Source organism: Salarias fasciatus, chromosome 12 (genome assembly GCF_902148845.1).
Source record: "Salarias fasciatus chromosome 12, fSalaFa1.1, whole genome shotgun sequence".
Taxonomy (NCBI): Eukaryota; Metazoa; Chordata; class Actinopteri; order Blenniiformes; family Blenniidae; genus Salarias; species Salarias fasciatus.
In genome coordinates, this window is record NC_043756.1 from 84,238 (window position 1) to 91,065 (window position 6,828).

Below are 6,828 nucleotides of genomic sequence, written 5' to 3' on the forward strand. Positions count from 1 at the left end.
AATAATTTGAGTATCTTTGATATAATGCAAAGACGAAACACATTTTGATATTTTGTGCATGAAATGCTAATATAGATAATCTCACACATTAATGACTAAATGAAACTGAAGAGGCTGTAGGCGATAACACGTCACCTTGAAAACATGAAAAGGTATGGTGATTTATTTACGACCTCCACATATTAAGTATTTGGATTTGATCTATTGGAAAGTCAGAGTATCGGAGTATTATGTGGTTAAATGAGGTGTTTATGGATCAGTTCCGTTCACATTTGAACTGATCCAAAACCAATGCCTGGTACCTGGGAATTTTGTCTAATTTTGTATTTATGTGGTAATAAATGTTCATTTGTTTGGTAATAAAATCTACAAAACTGTCAGTTCAATATTTAGTTAAATATGTAAACAGTTATATCAAAACAACATCCAACTGTTTGCATTGTAATGTGGCAGCTGTCTCACAAATTTCTTTAAATTACGGCCTTTAAATTCTTTAAATTAAATGGTGTACGCCCAGGTGTCCCCGGGGGCACCGGGTACACCTGGGCGTACGTCATGTGGAAGTGCCGGCTTTATTGTTGTAAGAACGCAGAATTCCGCTAGAGGGCGACCGAAGTTACGCACTATAGCTTTAACATTAAAACCCTTAAACACAACTAGGCAGTGTTTTTTTTCTATATGTACAGATTTATTTCTTAATCGCCTAAAACACATTGCTCAAAACTTCCTTCCATTTTCTCAAAACTCTAAACACAACACACTTTACTAAAGCCACATACTGTACATAAAACCACACCTTCTTTTTTCATGACTCAAACTCCAGAACTCCAGAACTCAAGCACCAAAAAAACTGCTCAAGGCCTGCAACAATCAAACGCTACATGCAACCATTACACACTGTAGCAGAACAACTGAAAACAACGTTGTTTTTACGTTTTTTCACAAGTGTCAAAGCACATTTTTAGAAAACCTACTGTATATATTGTCAAATTACTGTAGAGTAGGGCTGGGCGATATATCGAATTAATTCGATTTTATATTTTCAATCGATGTGGACAAATATTAAATCGCAACATCGAGTTTAATTTTTTTCTGTCCCTCCGCCATTTTTACCGGACGTGTGTAATACACACAGTCGCCACCAGGAGGACTGGCGCTGTAGCACAGACTGCAGTCGACATTCTCTTACAGATGAGAAGAGTTAGAAGAGTCTGCAGCCGGGGACAGAGAACGCTCGCTCTCCGCCGCCGGTCGGATCTCTCCCGGCGCCACGAGAGTCCCACACCGCGGCGCTTTTAACGGTGAAACACGGTCCGTTCCTCGTCTTCTGCCATGATGCACTCGGCCGAATTATCAGAAAAATAAAAAGGAAAAGGCTGATATAAGGCACAAAATAAATAAAGAGCGCAAATATGATATGATAAAAGTGAAAATGAAACTTAAATTGCGTGTTTTGTTGGTCCTTAACTTTGATCTGTGTGGGATTTGAACCCATTTAAATGTGATCTATGTGGGATTTTTTTTATATAATTGTTTTTTCTCCAGTTTTCCTTTTATTTATTTATTTCACTTCAGTGCCCATGCAAGTGTTCTTGTTAAAATTACTTCAGTAATAACTATATTGCCTACACAGTTAAATGCGGACATTTTGGCATTCAATAAAACATCCTATTTTTTGAAAAATGTGTAATTGTGTTTCTTTACACAGAAAAAAATTGATTAAAATCGTTAATCGGATTTCAAGAAAAAAATAGAGATTTAATTTTTTGGCTATATCGCCCGGGCCCACTCTAAAGTAGGGCTTACTTTAGAGTATTGGCAAAATGTGTGGATTTCATATGAACAGAATGTAAATCCACAGGATATGTATGTACACTCCTGTGCTGTATCACAACTCAATGCAATCACAACAGAGTATCTTAGTTAAGGGTGTCATTATATTTAAAATTTATATATACAATATGTGTGTGTGTGTGTGTGTGTGTGTGTGTGTGTGTGTGTGTGTGTGTGTGTGTGTGTGTGTGTTTTATGGCACTTATTCCTTCTCTTTCTTCTGGTTGGCCGCAGATGAGGCTCAGCAGAGCTGCCGAGTTGAATTAGCCTCATCACAGCTCAACACATAATTTATTTAGGGCTTGTATGAGAGTGGTTAGGTGGAAGGTGATGAGGCCAAACATGTGTTGGCCCAATTCAAACTACAAGACAACAGACAGGACTGCTGCTATTGACTCATGTCCACCATGCCGAAGTCTTCCTTTGCATTATGCATCACTGCATATCCCTCTCAATACCTCTATTACACTTTGTCTGAAGTGGTGTGTGTGTGTGTGTGTGTTGGGGCCAAATGTCCCCACAAGGATAGCAAAACGTGGAACGACGTGCCTTGTGGGGACCTTTTTCCGGTCCTAAGTAGGAGAAACAGTGTTTTCTTGACCATGTTGTTGTTACTGAAAAAAGTAAAAGTGCAAAAACATTTCTTTAGGGTTAGGCTTTGTTGTGGTGTGGGTTAGGGTTAGGGTTAGGGGCTAGACATGAATGGGAGTCAATGGAAGGTCCCCACAAGGATAGAAATACGAGACTGTGTGTGTGTGTGTGTGTGTGTGTGTGTGTGTGTGTGTGTGTGTGTGTGTGTGTGTGTGTGTGTGTGTGTGTGTGTGTGTGTGTGCGCGCTACATATTTGATTAATTTTAAGTTAAATTTTGCTGTGTAGGTCTTTCTTTTTGGACCGTTCGTCCCACATTCTCTGCATGTACCCCCTTTCACTGGGTTTGGTCCGGCAGTAGCACTCTGCCAATGCCGTGTCTTCTGAACTCGTCCATACTCGTCTTTTTGTTCCAGTTGCCAACTTATCATGTACTTCAAAAATAAAATGGAAATACAATATTGAGAATGTCGTGGACCTTTTAAGATTACAATATCCAGGCCTGCCTCTTCAAAATGCCTTGCAGGCATATTGATGACCTGGTCAAACTGTAGAGAGATATATAGATATCACATCTTCCAAGCTCATGTGGTTCATTGTTTCTGGCTCAGTCTCTTCAAAGTCCTGACACAAATAACTATGCTGTGTTTATGAGCTAAAAGGAAAGGATTTCTTTATTACTAAAGCTGATTATGAAGTGGTGATGACGTGTTGCGCTGTTGATGTAGCTGCGACCGATGATCTGCTGAACTGAAACAGTTGTCTCATGTCATGCTATGTATGTGCGCGGCTTTGGCTTTTTTTTTTTTTTTTTTTTGTTCTTTCACTTCTAATCATGACTCCCTTTGAAAACCGTGATCTGAATTGATGTATTTTTTTTTCTCAAATTCGATCATAAAAGTGATGAAGTTCACCGGCATCAGGTGTGGATGGACACGGCCGTTGGACATGGGTGCTGTGTCCCCCCCGGTTCTCTGGGGTTTGACTGTTGGAGCTGCAGCTGCAGTTTCTCCCCAGAGCGACGCTCAGCTTCCTTCACCGCTCTCATGACCCTGCAAGACGTGGCTTTAAAGTCCTCCATGTTCACAGTACAGAGCATGGGCTTATAAGCAGCAAAGTGGGACTTGAGAGCATCGTGGATTGATTTGTTCACTCATGGTTTCTGATTGGATAATATTCTGATGGTGGACTTGGGGACAGTATCATCCTGTAACTTCCAAAAAAATCCCACAACCACCTCTGTCACACTGATGTCATTGTTCAACCTCTGCTGGAACATCGTCCAGTGCGTGCACTGCAGTGTGTTCTCCAGCCTCTGAACATTCTGTCCACCATTTCACCGCCGTTTTTGCGTACTTCTGCCCGGGCCAGCTTTAGCCTTTGTCTGTAATATTGAGATTGGCAGAATGGTGGCGTGGTCTGACTACCTGAACAGAGAAAGAGGCTTGGCCCGATAACCCCTAGAACGTCCATTGTTGTCATTATTGCTGCAGCGCTGCAGGACAGGAATCAGCTCAGTCGAAAACCACAGCTCTAAGTAAGAGCTCTAAATCTGTAAGTAAGAGCTCTCAGTCAGCCAATTTGAAAAAGTGGTCCCTGTTGTAGGTTAATCCAGACAGTGTAAGCACAGTTAACAGTTCAAAGATCACAAAAATCATAAGAAAAATATATCCAGACAAAACACTGGAGCCAACCTCACCAGCGCCATCTTGTATGTATTATCTTGTATGTAGCTGTTTTTTTTGAGAACTGGAAAACATATAAGGCTTTGCTTTGACATCATAATTTATCCTCCTACACTTTATTTTGGGATCCAATTTTTTTTTCGGATTGATCCAAAAGTATATGCAGCAACATCTCCTTTTGGGTGTCGATGTTATTTGACGTCGCAGTACAATTTTGAAAAGTGGTGCATTACTTCACTCTAGTGAAATCTACTGCGACTGTTGAAGCAATCATTGTCTTGTGTGTTTGCTTTCAGAGCTCAGGGTTGGAAGAGATGATCTGGGAGCAGTACGCCGTCACACTGCAGCGGGTGAGTTTGTTTTCAATCTGCCTCCTCCTAAGATTCTCTCTGAGACAGACTGCGGACCCGTGCTCTGATCGCACTGAACACTCCCCAAAAAGCAGTGTAAATAATGTCTTAATTTTGAAAATCACACTTGGTTCAGTTTGTTACATTAACATTCAGAGTGCATCCACCTGACCTTATTTGCTGTCATGGCCCAGAAGTTTGTCACTGGCCCTTTTCAGACAGGAGGGAGACTGATCTATTCACAGTCTCTAACACAGGAGTCTCCAACTTTTTATTGTCTGAGCTACTTTCGAACATTGAATGTTCCAGAGAGCTATTGGTGTTTATAAGATTAATTCAGAACACTAATTTCTGTAAATAAAGTAAAGTTTCTTATGCTACCTATTACAGAGAAGGAGTCAAACACATTTTTGAAATATTCAGAGAAGAAATACTTTTCATTTTCTTATGACATCGATGTTGTTACAGGTCACTTTCAACTTGTATACACTCACCGGCCACTTTATTAGGTACACCTTGCTAGTACTGGGTTGGACCCCATTTTGCCTTCAGAACTGTCTTAATCCTTGGTGGCATAGACGCAACAAGTTTCTGGAAACATTCCTCAGAGAGTTTGGTCCATATTGACATGCAGCATCAGTTGCTGCAGATTTGTCAGCTGCACATCCATGATGCCAATCTCCATTTCCACCACATCCCAAAGGTGCTCTATTAGATGGAGATCTGGTGACTGTGGAGGCCATTTAAGTACAGTGAACTCATTGTCATGTTCAAGAAACCAGTCTGAGAGGATTGGAGCTTTATGACGGCGTGTTCTCCTGCTGGAAGTAACCATCAGAAGACGGTCCACTGTGGTCATAAAGGGACGGACATGGTCAGCAACAATAATCAGGTCGGCTGTGGCGTTGCACAGATGCTCAGTTGGTGCTAAGAGGCCTAAAGAGTGCCAGGAAAATACCCCCACACCATTACACCACCACCAGCAGCCTGAACCATTGATACGAGGCAGGATGGATCCATGACGCCAAATTCTGACCCTACCGTCCGGATGCCCAGCAGAAATCCAGACTCATCTGACCAGGCAACGTTTTTCCAATCTTCTATTGTCCAATTTCAGTGAGTCTGTGTGAATTGTAGCGTCAGGTTCCTGGTCTTAGCTGACAGGAGTGGCCCCCGGTGTGGTCTTCTGCTGCTGGAGCCCGTCTGCCTCAAGGTTTCACGTGCCATGCGTTCAGAGATGCTCTTCTGCAGTCCTTGGTTGTGAAGAGTGATTATTTGAGTTACTGTTGCTGTTACTGTATAAGCAGTCCAACAAAAAGTACCATTACCCATAGGTATTTATAAAAAAAGTCATTATTGCAAATAAGGTGCAAAATACTATTGGCTCTTTGCTCTTTTGTCAATGAGCTTATGCCCTGAGGTCCCTTTTTGCCCCTGGATATTGTGAACAGTTATACTACAGTAAATAAATACATTTAAAAAAAATACTTGAAAATGCACAGCAATAACACGATAAACAAAACTTTTAAAAACACACAAGCTGTGTCAAGACACAGCATCTGGTTCAGAGTCTCATGCTGAACCACATTAAACAACTCCAGTCATCAGTGTAAATATACTGTAAACTATAGCTGGCTGTCATTCACCACCACCTTTGATATATTTTTTATGTGTATATATATTTTTAGTTCCATTAACACAATCAGGTTTTATTTCAACTGACTAAATATATGAAAATAGTTTAATCACTGCGAAAATGACATCTTTGACCACCAATTGAAAAGCAACGTCAAATTATGCTGGAAATACCAAAATCTTAACTTGGCTTCTCTACAACACTCCCTGGATGTTCTGGAGGCTTCTGTTGAAAACCTCAGGCAGAGACCTCTGTCTGTGTCGGGGTCTGGTCAATCGGGGATCTCCCTCCTCCTCCACTGTTTATGCTGCTTTTAAATGTTTGTGCAGATTGGTGGTGTCACCACAGCAGCGAATTACCTTCCTGCACACATTACATGATGAAGTGTCTTTATCTGAAGCTGTGAAGTAAAGTCCACGCAGCGCTTCTTTATCCGTCCACCATCACTTTTCCTCACTCTCTCTCTCTCACTCTCTCACTCTCCCTCTCTCTCTCTCTCCCTCTCTCTATCTCTCTCTCTCCCTCCTCACTCTCTTTCTCTCTCTCTCTCTCCCTCTCTCTCTCTCTCTCTATCTCTCTCTCTCACTCTCTCTCTCCCCCTCTCTCTCTCACTCTCCCCTCTCTCTTTCTCTCTCTCTCTTTCTCTCTCTCTCCCTCTCTCTCTCCCTCTCTCTCTCTCACTCTCTCTCTTTCTCTCTCTCTCTCACTCTCTCCCTCTCTCTCTCCCCCTCTCTC